Consider the following 13,273-nt stretch of genomic DNA (forward strand, 5'->3'; position numbering starts at 1 on the left):
CCTGTTTTGCCTCCGTTCTGCCCCATGCTGAAAACGGCACCCCCTCCAACATGTCTCTGATGAGAATAGAGATGTCCCATTCCATAATTATAATTTTACTTTTTATACCCCACACATCTTATTGGGTTTCCCCAGCACTCTGGGCAGCTTCCAACATATATAAAAAACAGAATACAGTGGTACCTTGGGTTAAGAACTTAATTTGTTCTGGAGGTCCGTTCTTAACCTGAAACTGTTTTTAACCTGAAGCACCACTTTAGCTAATGCTGCCTCCTGCTGCTGCTGCGCCGCCAGAGCACAATTTCTGTTCTCATCCTGAAGCAAAGTTCTTAACCTGAGGTACTATTTCTGGCTTAGCGAAGACTGTAACCTGAAGCGTATTTCACCTGAAGCGTATGTAACCTGAGGTACCACTGTAAAACATTAAACATTCAGAATACATCCCTATACAGGATTGCCTTCAGACAGTTCAGGGGTTACATAACTCCATTCCCTCCAACATTTCTCCAATGAAAATAAGGACATCCTAAGGAAAAGCAGGACATTCCAGGACGCAATCAGAAACCGGGACAGCTTCTCTAAATCAGGGACGTCCCTGGAAAATAGGGACACTTGAAGGGTCTGAAACTATGCACACATCTGTGGTTGCATACATGCCAATCACACACAAATGGGGGTTTGCCTGTACATAAGAAAAGCAATTCAAATAATTATCCACCACTTTTTGGTAGTCACACCCACCCTCCTGGCAGATGTAGACATCTGAAGGCAGCCCTGATTTGGGAAGCTTTTAATGTTTGATGTGTGTGTGTTTTCTTTCACACTCTATTTTTGTTGGAAGCCTCCCAGAGTGGCTGAGACAACAAAAGTATATTATGTTAGCAAATGTGTTTGGTTTTTTTGTATGTTTTAATAATAATAATAATAATAATAATAATAATAATAATAATAATAAATTTTATTTGTATCCCACCCTCCCTGGCCAAAGCCAGGCTCAGAGTGGCTCACATCATATAAATAAGACAATATGCATAATACAACATACAATATGCAAATAAAATAACATTCAACATTCATTACAATAATATAGAATAATATTTTGTATGTTAAATGGTATAGTTTAATTATGGAGAAGTGATAGGAAACTGAGCACAGCCTTATTGTAATACTGTACATTATTCCTGATGTTATAAGAATCCTATGGTCCCAGATATAAAATAAACATTCATAAATGTACAAGAAAACACATACATAAGTATATAAACCACATGTCTGAAATAGTACAGGAGAGCAATCCTGAAGTCATTTTGACTCTCCCAAATTGACCTCAATATATTTCTCTGCAAGAAGGGAGGAAATGGAGAAAGCCTCCCCTTTGTCTTTTTGCTTACAAATCCTGTCTTAAGGGTGTAATTGTGTATGAACAGGGTGAGCCTGTGACCTGGGACTCAGAAACTGAAGTATTTACTATCACAAAAGAATGGCCAGGTTGACCAGGTAAATCAATCAGTGACCATTAACAGATATCCTGGCAAACAGGATTTCTGCTGTAGACCACCTCCTTCTGTAATGTTTGCACAATGTTTTTTGGGGTGGTCTTGGTCTACAGCAGACTTCCTCATCCTTGGCCCTCCAGATGTTTTTGGCCTACAACTCCCATGATCCCTAGCTAGCAGGACCAGTGGATGGGGATGACGGGAATTGTAGTCTCAAAACATCTGGAGGGCCGAAGTTGAGGAAGCCTGGTCTACAGGGTGGGCAATTTCAAAAGTCTAGATACGGGCTTGTGCACCATTGTTCTGGGTTCCTCCTCCCTCCTGGTATGGTGAGTGAGGACCCTGTTGCAACAGTTTAATAAAGATCGGGCTTACTAGCTGCTTTGCTTCTCAATATTCTCTGGCTAGCCTCTGTTGTTTTCTCCTACCGATAGGTAACCCACTTAAGGACTCTATATGGGCTCTTGGATACCCAATGAGGGGAAAGGAGCAGGTTTTTTCTATAACACTGACTTGTATACCATTCCTCAGTAGAATTCCGCTCTTCCTTTCACAGTGTTCCCCTAAAAGTGAACCCTGTCGTACCCTTCCCAGCCCAAGCTCACCACGTAGGAGCAAAAGGAAACTTTAATTCTATTCACTGCTCACCCCCATGCCCCTCTATTATGGTGTTCCAAGCTCTGGGCTTCCAATACTTTAAGCAATCTCCTAACAACTGTCATTCTCCTGCTAACTTATAAACTCTGATGTCACTTTTGCACATATTTGATAGCTTAGCCAGCCCCAGAGGCAACATTTGCCTGGGGAGTTTGTAGCCAGGGCTGCTGCAATGAACAGCCGTGGAAGCCTTTGGGAGGCAGAGACGTGAGAGGGCATCAGAGAAGGGAAAGAAGGAAAGAGGGACAGAGGCCAGTGTTTCTCGGGGTACTCTGACTATCATTCAAGGCGCCCCAGGGTGCCACGGCACACTGGTTGAAAACCACTGGCTTAGCCAAATATGAGACGTGGTGAGAATAAATCAAACTTTATTGCTACAATAAAAGTTGAATGTACCAGGCATTTAAATGATGGTCTTAATAAGAGTGGCTGGATATTTACAGTATATTTCTTTTCCTACCTTAACCTGTCCTGACTAATGAACCCATTACTCCACAGCACCCACACCAGAGAGGAACAAAAGGGCATGGGCGCTGCATGACAAAAGAACAGGTTTATATCAATACCATGTCACGGAACTGAAATCCTTCCAGGATGTTTCAGTCTTCTGTGGATATAATTCATAGCTCCAACATGTCCTGAGCTGAGGTAGAAGAATACTTTATTGAGAACAGAAAATTTCCTTGTAATTAATAGATACAGATTGTCCCTAGATATTGCTTTTTCATGCCCAGATGACTGCTTCCATTTCCTTAAAGAACACCATATAGCGTCCCTTCCCTTGGTACTGGACAGTCCCATTGAAGAGTCGCCATGCAGTGTGGTCACTTCATCCTCCTGTCTCTCATCGTGGGCCTTTTCGCACCCTGGCCTGAGCTGCTGGGCATCTCTGCGTCAGATACAGGTATGAGCTCTCTCTCCTCTTACAACTTCTAAATCTTATGTGTATCATGGCTGTACCTCCCCCTATTTCTCTCCAATTCTTTAACCTGCCTCTCTACATAGGGTTGCCCCCTTCCATAAGGCCCAAGTGATGTGGAGCTTGCTTTCTTGTAGGCAACACATGCACCCAATTATATTGATCACACTATGGGAGTTTGAGGAGCTTGTGTGCCTACAAAGATTCCCTGGGCTGACGTTGCCCAGTGACTGAACATGTGACCTTGAAAGGAGCTCAATGGATTCTCCATGGTGGCTCAAAATGAAGAGCTGTGGAGTTGTAGCCAACATATTTCTTCTCAGAGTAGATCCATTCAAAAAGATAACTCTAAGTTAAACACGACAATTCATTTCAATGCCTCTATGCCAAGTATGACAACGTTGTATACCAGCTGTGGTCCTTGCTTGGGATCAGTGTCAGCACCTGGAATTCTCAGAAGTTGCTGGCATTCTAGCACCCTGCCCAAGGCCACAGTAGATCAGTGATACTCTGGTTGTTCTGTGAGTCACTCTTTAAACTTTACACTATGTTCCCGGGGAAGCAACATTCTGGGAACTACAGTGGTACCTCGGTTTAAGTACTTAATTCGTTATGTAACCTGAAGCGTATGGAACCCGAAGTACCACTGTATCAGATTTGGAGTACACCTACCCTTGAATAGTCTGATCTCTCTCTTCAGCAATCTTTGCCAACTAAACTCAGGGCTCAGGGTGTGGACATAGGAGTCTTGTTCATGGTTAGTGTTGACTTCTGGCATCCTCAGGAATATGTGTTGTTTCACTACGCCAGCCAAGATACCTTGCAGGTGGTACTCACCAGAGTGGCAGAGAGCAGCATGTTGTTTGGCCCATATTGTTTTGTGTGATTTTTGCTTCATAGATAGACAACTTGGCTTCTTCCAGAAGTCTTGGATTTCAGTTTCCCAGCTGACACCCAATGCTAAACTATTGAGAACAGGAAAGTGACTCTCAGCTAGAACTGGATACAGCCCAGTGGTGGGGATGTAAGGTTATTAAAAGCTTCTGGGTAATGATCTATAATGAACTGAAGAAAATGTTTCAACTAACTTTTGTTAAAAAACCTGAAGCTTTTTTACTAGGACTAATAGGAACTGAACTCCCCAAAGAAGATAAGAAAATATTTTTGTATGCTACAACAGCTGCCCAAATATTGTTAGCCGAAAGATAGAAGGACGAAAAGATAGCAACGAAAGAAGAATGGCAAATCAAGCTAATGGACTATGCAGAAATGGCAAAATTAACGGCAAAGCTCAGAGACTATGACAATGAGAAGTTTTTTTTAAAAAAAATGATATTTATTAAGGTTTCAAAGAAAAGAATTACATGAGTTAAAAAAAAGAAGAAGAAAAAGTAAGACAAAAATAAAAATAAATGAAAAAATACAAAATACAAAGAAAGATAAAAAACACTTTAAAAATACATCAGTCTTTCCATACCTTACATTTATTTCCTTGTTTCCCTGACCTCCTCACACCCCCTTTTTTGTATTCCAATTCAGTTAATTAATTCAGCAATTTATTTCCCTCTTTGTTTTTATCTTAGTCCTTTAACATAATATATTATAACTTTGGATTCTCACCTGTTAACAATCCATTTTTACATACACCTTTATAACATTACTGCTTAAACCACTTAACTTCATTCTGACATCATTCTAACATTCATTAATTTGGCAATATTTCTGTAAATAGTCTTTAAATTTCTTCCAATCTTCTTCCACCGACTCTTCCCCCTGGTCTCGGATTCTGCCAGTCATTTCCGCCAATTCCATGTAGTCCATCACCTTCATCTGCCATTCTTCCAGAGTGGGTAGATCTTGTGTCTTCCAATACTTTGCAATAAGTATTCTTGCTGCTGTTATGGCGTACATAAAAAAAGTTCTGTCCTTCCTTGGCACCATTTGGCCGACCATGCCCAGGAGAAAGGCCTCTGGTTTCTTCAGAAAGGTGTATTTAAACACCCTTTTCATTTCATGACAATGAGAAGTTTAAAAAAGAGTGGGAATCGTTTATTATTTATGTGCAAAAATACTGTAAACAGGTTGATAGATATAAGTAAAGCATTTAAGTAAATGTTTGCAACTAGCAGAAAATTAGATAAAATTAAGGGAAATAATAATTGAAAAGGTTTAAGAATGGATATGCAGAAGAACTTAGTTAATATAAGGAACCAGAAGAGGGTATGGAGGGAAGTCCAGAGATTTAGGGAATCTCAAAGAGAAGCTTTGTGAAAACATATTTGTATAAATTTAGATCTGGTAGAAATGTGAGTTAATTACTGTTTTTATTTGTGAGGTGGAGTCACCTGGTCAATGTCATTGCTTTCTGTGTTTCAGACTTTGATATAATGTTTATATGAGGCTTGCCTTTCTTTGCTTTTACCCACCAGATGGTCTACCTGATATATGCAAACTCCCTAAGAAAGTAGGAAAATGCAGAGCAAGTTTTACACGTTTTTTCTTCAATGTTGAAACCCTGAAGTGTGAGGAGTTCAATTTCGGTGGATGTAACCCGAATGAAAATAACTTTCCGAATGAAAATGAATGTTATCAGGAATGTGGACGCTTTGGTAAGAACAAATAACTTGCTGTTTTAGGGCAGGAGCTGTGAACATTTTGGGACAAATGGGCACATTTCAAAATTTGAGAAACTCTGATGGGTGCATGTCCCCTTTTCTTGAAAACATGAAAGGCCTCCAAGTACGATATTATTATCTCTCTCTCCAAACCCCTCCATACAAACCCAAAAAGGCAGCATCCTCTCCCCTTAAAACCTAAACACAACTGAACAAAAAGCACTGTTCGAAATGATTTTTGGTACATTTTACATATTGCAAATTTTATTTGAGACCACTGAACAAGACTTATGGTCAAAAAGCCTTTGGCTTACTTTTCTCAAGGTATCTTAGCACAATGACAAACAGAATGTCTGAGAAGATAAAAGTCAATTAAAATAAAAGAATGTGTACCATTACAGTGGTACCTCGGGTTAAGTACTTAATTCGTTCCGGAGGTCCGTTCTTAACCTGAAGCACCACTTTAGCTAATGGGGCCTCCCTCGGCTGCCACGCCGCCAAAGCAAGATTTCTGATCTCATCCTGAAGCAAAGTTCTTAACCCGAGGTACTATTTCTGGGTTAGTGGAGTCTGTAACCTGAAACATCTGTAACCGGAAGCGTATGGAACCTGAGGTACCACTGTACTCAATAACAGCCGAACTCAATGTCTCTTCTCAGTTGCTTTTTGACTGACCAGTCTTCTCCAGTAAAAGATAAACCATACAGAATACAGTAACATCAACTTCAGTATAGCTGCAAATAATATCATATATTTTATGATGTGCTGCAACATAAGTATCTTTCCAGCTTTTCAAACTGAGAAATCTAAAGCACTGAGCCTACTCTCAGGCAGCCATGGCCAGACTCCAGAAGGGATTCTTCCTTCAGGTAGAAAATATCTGACAGGGCTGGTGCAAAATCTAGTCACTCCCTGTCTCCATGGCTCTTTAGCGGAACTCCAGGGCATGGGCAGATAGCAACAGGTTTAAAAGCGTACAGGATCTTACTGGATCCCCAGTAAAGTGCCAAAACCTCAGCTCCTAAGACCTCATCCAGTTACAGAAGCAAAGAAAGAGACAGTATAACAGAAAGCATAGAAAGAGACACAGAACTGCTCTGTAGGCAGGAAATATATCATCTGCCTCTGAGCGTTGACCATGAGCCCCACAGACTCACGAGATAAACAACTGCTGCAAGTTCTGCACCCATAAAACTCACAATGCTTGACGATATCATCCCTTGAAAGGAAAATGAACAATGGCATCTGTTTGCGTGGACAGGCGGAGTCCCCAGATCCCGCGCGGCCCCCCCCGTCATGTGAAATAACGACTCGTGACAACGTGCTATGGGATTAAATTGGCCACAGCTTTATTAAATTTCAAATGTGGGTAGACCTTGGCTCAGGCATTGGGCGTTCTCCCTCCCTAGTCCCCAGCCGGGGACCTAGGGAGTATCAGGGTTATCCAGTGTGTGTGTGTGGGGGGATGGGCCGGCTCTGGAGAACATATGTTCAAGCAGAGATAGCCGCCCCCGTTACGCCGCCGCTGCAGGGGAGAGCAATGACGACCTTTCGGCGTGCGGCCAAAGCCTCCCTTCAGAAACCCCTTTAACGGAGAACCCTGATATCGCCGCCGCAAAGAGGAAGATGGACTAAAGGATTCCGCCCAATGCCTGATACCGCCAAAGTTGTGACGTTTTGCTACGGGAAAGGCTAAACCTGCCAATGCAGGGAAATTCCTTTCCGGCCCTTTAACAGCGACCTTAACGTAGCAGCGCCCGCATACCTGTGAAGAAAAGTTAACCTGCAAAACCTGTGAAGAAAAGTTAACCTGCAAATAAGACATTAACTGAGGGTGGGTAGGGTGGGAGAAGCTCTGGAGCCAAGTGAGGATTCCCAGGTAAGATCCTCCGTCTATTGTGTGGGCAGGTAATGCCTCCCCTACCTGGCCTGGTCTCCTTGGCAACGCTTCCCCCAGGTGGGATTGGACAACTGACTGAGGTAGGCGGAGACCTCCAGGTATCCCACCTGAGGGAAGGCAAAGCCAAGCCTATGCTGTTGGAGCCGCTCCAGATCTAGGGGCTGCGCGCGTCCACGCAAAGGGTGCCCCCCATTTTAAGCGTGGAGCGGTCATTCTGAAAGAAGATCTGCTCACCTCTTATCACCTTGAGTCGCTCCTGAGATGTACTGTGTACTGTGCTTTTACCTTCTTCTTAATGTTGCACCTTTGCTCTGGGCTGCCCTGGGCTCTCCGGGAGAGGAAGGGGGACGGCTTCTTCTTCTTCTTCTTCTTCTTCTTCTTCTTCTTCTTCTTCTTCTTCTTCTTTTTCTTCTTTGCATCATTTGATCCACCACAAAGATTCTCTCTTTCTTCCACAGTAGTGAAGAAGGAGTAATATTTTGGCATCCTCAAAAATGCCCCCTGCTCATGGGAAAGAAGACAACAGCTAAATTCCAGATGTCCTGCCAATCTACAGATGTCCTTCCATTCACCCCAGCTGAATATTCCGAATAAGTGCAAGAGTAGTTCAGCATCCTCTGTATTCTGGTTCTTGAGTATGGGGTTTTGTCCACATTAATTCATCTGCTATTAAATCCACATTAATGCTGTTAAGTGTCTTCTATGGCTTACTATTTCTTTGTGGGGAGCTTAGATGACTTTATTTACAAAAATATTTATATGCTGCTATATCATCTAAATATCAAAGTGATTTACATTATCTACATATATCATAAAACATGTAAAAAAAAAAAAATAGATTAGAGAACATCAACTAACCATTAAGTATTTTCTTAAATGCTGGCATAAACCTGTCATTATAAAAATGTTTTCAGCAGGCCTTTATAGATTCACAGCCTGCTGAATCTTTGTTGGCTGAGCAGTCCTTAGGACTGGGGAAATCACTAAAGGTTTGGATTCTTGTTGTCAGATGAGCCTCACCAACTCCGGGGACGAGACATGAAGCTCCGCCAGATGATCTAAGTGTTTGAGCTGACAGATGAGATGTTAGGCTGCCCTTAGGTATTTTGGACTTGTAAATTACCTTAATACAAAGACAATGAACTTGGCTCGGTAGTAGATGCGCAGCCACTGTAGACCTTTGAACAATGCTGTCATCCTTTTGCACCAACTGGTGCTTTCAGATGAGGCCGAAGGGCAGCCCCACATAGATCACATTGCTGTAATCCAGCCTCAAGGTTACCAACATGTGGTCAGACTTTCCCTGTCCAGGAGCAGCCATAGCTGGCCAATCAGGCAGAGCTGTCAAAAGGAACTCCTAGATGCAAAGGACACCTTGGCGAACCCTCCAGAGCTGCCTTGCGTATCTCCTGGTCATGGGAACCACCCTCCCAAAGGGCATTTGTCTTCATCTGGAAGTGTCCTGGGAGGGATTTTAGTTCAGCTTTAAGAACAACATAACCCTTTCTACTGCCATGATGTGAGCTTACAGTTTCCAGGTATGGATAGGCGACTAACACAACTTGAGTGCTGACGTCTAGTGTGAACACAATGAAGGAAACAAAGTACTGCAAAGTAGCCTGGGCTAGTTCTTATGGAATCGATGGTTTGTGAGAACTGTATAAAGGCGTCTGCACCAACCACTTCAGCTATGAAAGCCAGAGTGGAGTGGTGGTGCAGTCTGTAATTCACCACCCACCTGGAATGTGTGGATAAAAAGCACAGGGTGAGCAACACAGTTGGACAGCAAGCGTTCACACGTTACACCCCCTCCGCATTAGGAGTCTGTGGTCACACCCACACTAGACATCTAAAGCAGACTTATACCATGTTGCCAGTCCTGGCTTCCCCCAAAAGTACCAAGAACCCTAGTTTTTTACGGGTGCCGAGAGTGGTTAGGAGAGCCCACACTGAGAAATAATTTCGAGAGCCCTTAAGCAACTCCACGTCCCAGGAATCTTTGTGGAAAGGGCTTGGTGGTGACAAAGAATGAGGACATAATGCCTGCTGGACATTTTCAGTGTCAGCACTTGGAATTCTTGGGGAGATGCTGGCATCGGAACAGCTTACTTCCAGACATGCTCATGTGGCCATCCAGAGATTAAATAACAATCTTTTCCAGCCAAGTCAAGACTGTTCTTTTTCTCTGGCTGAATTAAAAAATGGAATAAATGGTTCCAAATCTATCCCCCCGCCATGAGGTATGTGTGTATAACATATTGCATGAACTTCATGTTTGCATTGACATTGAGAGTCTGTGGACCAACCTTCACCAATCTGAGCTGGCAGGGGCTGGTGGGAGTTGTAGTTCAATACATCTGCAGGGCACCTAGTTGGCAAACACTGCTGTCGACCGTAAGCACTCTTATGATCTGTTCTCAGGCCTTGCTATATGCAGTTGAAAGAAAAGAAAAAACCGGAAGAAGGCAATAAACTTTGCATGACCAAAGATCAGGTTTACTTGTTCATCAAAGTGCTCTATTCCTTGGGTGATTTCATGTAGGCTGAGCACATCAACTGAATCCATTGTCACCACTGAGCATTGTTTTCTGTCCTGAATTCGGAAGCCGATCAGACGCTAGGGACAAAGCAGGAAGCAGAGAAGATTTGGGGATAAATTAAGGAATGCCCTCCTCCAAGTGTGCAGCTGGTACTGTGCTTTAAACAGGGGGCGGGGGGCAAGTTCCTTGCTAGAGATTATTAGGGAATGGACTGGAAAGAAAAACTGCTAATATCATAATACCATTATGCAAGTCTATTGCTTGTTGCAGTGACGTAGAATGGGGGAGGGGGGCAGAGGGCCTGCTGTCCTGGGCACAAAATTTGGGGGTGGCATAAAAATTCAAAAGAAAAATAAACCACTTTGAGGGTTTGTTTTTTTAAAAAACCACACAATCAAGTGGTGTCAAGCGGTGTAAAAATTACATGGAATAAATAATACTAATAAAATAAACAGCCGCTGACCCTGTCCCCTCTCCTTGCTGGGAAGACCCTTCCCCACCATCATCGCTGCCCAGGCCTGATAGGAACCATGGGTTAGGGCAGAGCTTTCCAAACTGTGTGTTGCAACACATTAGTGTGTCAGCTTCAGTGTGTAAATGTGTCTTGCAAACGCTCCCCATTCTCCTCCTGGGGCTGGAAAGGGGTTAGTTTAACCTCTGGTTTGCTAGTAAAACTGAATTACTGTGTCCCGAAATGATGCATGTCTAAAAAGTTTGTCACCAACATGAAAAGTTTCAATTAGGGAGAGCCCCGGGCACTGGCAATCCACGCTACGCCCCAGTCTTATTGTAAACTACAACTTCCAGTTTGTAATTAACATAAGGTTGCCATACGTCTGGAATTTCCTGAACATGTGTCCAGGGGGAAATTTTTGGATAATCAGCAAAATGTGTTGTATCCTGCTAAATTCTTTTCAGATTGGATCCATTGACATTAATTAACATAAGTTAGTCATGTTCATTAATTTCAAGGGATCTACTTGGAGTGGGATCAGTACTGGATACAACCCAATGTATGTGAGACACTTCAAATTACAGATGCTTCAGGTTACAGACTCCGCTAACCCAGACATAGTACCTCGGGTTAAGAACTTTGCTTCAGGATGAGAACAGAAATCATGTGGCGGCAGTGGGAGGCCCCATTAGCTAAAGTAGTACCTCAGGTTAAGAACAGTTTCAGGTTAAGAACAGACCTCCCGAACGAATTAAGTGCGTAAGCAGAGGTACCACTGTAGATAATTAAAGGAGCAAACTGAATGAATTTGGATCTGCAGAAGATATTAAAAAATAGATTTAAGGAACTACAGAGAGAGGAAGAAGGAAGTCAAGCTTTGAAATGTTAAAACGATTGTAAAATTAATGAAATGTATAAACCTGAAAGGTATAAATAAAAATTAAAAACAAAACAATACTTTGAGCGGGCCCGGCCCCTTTCCCACAAAGATCAAAGGGGCCGGAGACACGCCTGGCCCCTAGAGTTGGTGCACCTGCACAGGGTCTACATCACACCCATGTGACAGAAATACTGCGACCATGTTGTTGTTTTCCCTTGCTCCCCCTCAATACGCATATCTGCTAAAATACTGGGAAACAAGAGGAAGTTACAGTGGTTATCTTATCAGGTGGCCAGTTTAGCAGCTTTTATAGCCCTAGTTATTGGGGAAATCTACCTGTATACACAACTGATAAGCATAGGTTTATGATGCTGAGTGCAACCAGAAAGTCTTCCATGTGGAAATGTAAAACGTCAGCCTTACAAATGGAAGTTGCTACCTGCATACAAAACCGACAACGGTACATTTTTTGATGCTGCACCAGAAGCTACAGGCCTCCATTTTCCGCATCCTTGCTGTCACACGGAAGAAGAAATTCTGTACATATATCTGTCTACTCCTGTAGATAGCTGTTTTGTTGGACACCTTTATATACAGGCACCCCCCCCCATTTGCATGAGGGTGGTGTTCCAGGTCATTGTGCATGTCACCAGGATGTGCGTAAGCTTGCCCTGCCCTGTTTTGCCTCCGTTCTGCCCCATGCAGAAAACGGCACCCCCTCCAACATGTCTCTGATGAGAATAGAGATGTCCCATTCCATAATTATAATTTTACTATTCATACCCTACACATCTTATTGGATTGCCCCAGCACTCTGGGCAGCTTCTAACATATATAAAAAACATAATAAACATTCAGAATACATCCCTATACAGGATTGCCTTCAGACAGTTCAGTGGTTACATAACTCCATACCCTCCAACATTTCTCCAATGAAAATAAGGACATCCTAAGGAAAAGCAGGAGATTCCAGGGCGCAATCAGAAACCGGGACAGCTTCTCTAAATCAGGGACGTCCCTGGAAAATAGGGACACTTGGAGGGTCTGAAACTGTGCACACATCTGTGTTTGCATACATGCCAATCACACTCAAATGGGGGTTTGCCTGTTTATAAGAAAAGCAATTCAAATAATTATCCACCACTTTTTGGTAGTCACACCCACCCTCCTGGCAGATGTAGACATCTGAAGGCAGCCCTGATTTGGGAAGCTTTTAATGTTTGATGTGTGTGTGTTTTCTTTCACTCTATAGTTTTGTTGGAAGCCTCCCAGAGTGGCTGAGACAACAAAAGTATATTATTTTAGCAAATGTGTTTGTTTTTTTTGTATGTTTTAATAATAATAATAATAATAATAATAATAATACATTTTATTTGTATCCCACCCTTCCTGGCCAAAGCCAGGCTCAGAGTGGCTCACATCACATAAATAAGACAACATGCATAATACGATATGCAAATAAAATAACATTCAACATTTATTACAATAATATAGTATTTTTTTTGTATGTTAAATGGTATAGTTTAATTATGGAGAAGTGATAGGAAACTGAGCACAGCCTTATTGTAATACTGTACATTGTTCCTGATGTTATAAGAATCCTATGGTCCCAAATATAAAATAAATATTCATAAATGTACAAGGAAACACATACATAAGTATATAAACCACATGTCTGAAATAGTACAGGAGAAAAATCCTGAAGTCATTTTGACTCTCCCAAATTGACCTCAATATATTTCTCTGCAAGAAGGGAGGAAATGGAGAAAGCCTCCCCTTTGTCTTTTTGCTTACAAATCCTGTCTTAAGGGT

General features: G+C 42.3%; 2 long non-coding RNA genes across 2 annotated transcripts in view; one reads left to right on the plus strand and one right to left on the minus strand.

The window, feature by feature from the left end:
• The window catches only part of LOC309519672, a 363,193-nt gene that overhangs the window by 66,067 nt on the left and 283,853 nt on the right, over positions 1 to 13,273 (minus strand). The gene's annotated exons all lie outside the window — the stretch shown is intronic.
• LOC309519639 lies at positions 2,868 to 8,280 on the plus strand. Its single transcript, XR_014213919.1, has 3 exons — positions 2,868 to 3,057; positions 5,502 to 5,681; positions 8,046 to 8,280. It is a non-coding gene; the product is annotated as an uncharacterized lncRNA (long non-coding RNA).

Source organism: Podarcis vaucheri, assembly GCF_965113315.1.
Source record: "Podarcis vaucheri genome assembly, chromosome: 15".
Taxonomy (NCBI): Eukaryota; Metazoa; Chordata; class Lepidosauria; order Squamata; family Lacertidae; genus Podarcis; species Podarcis vaucheri.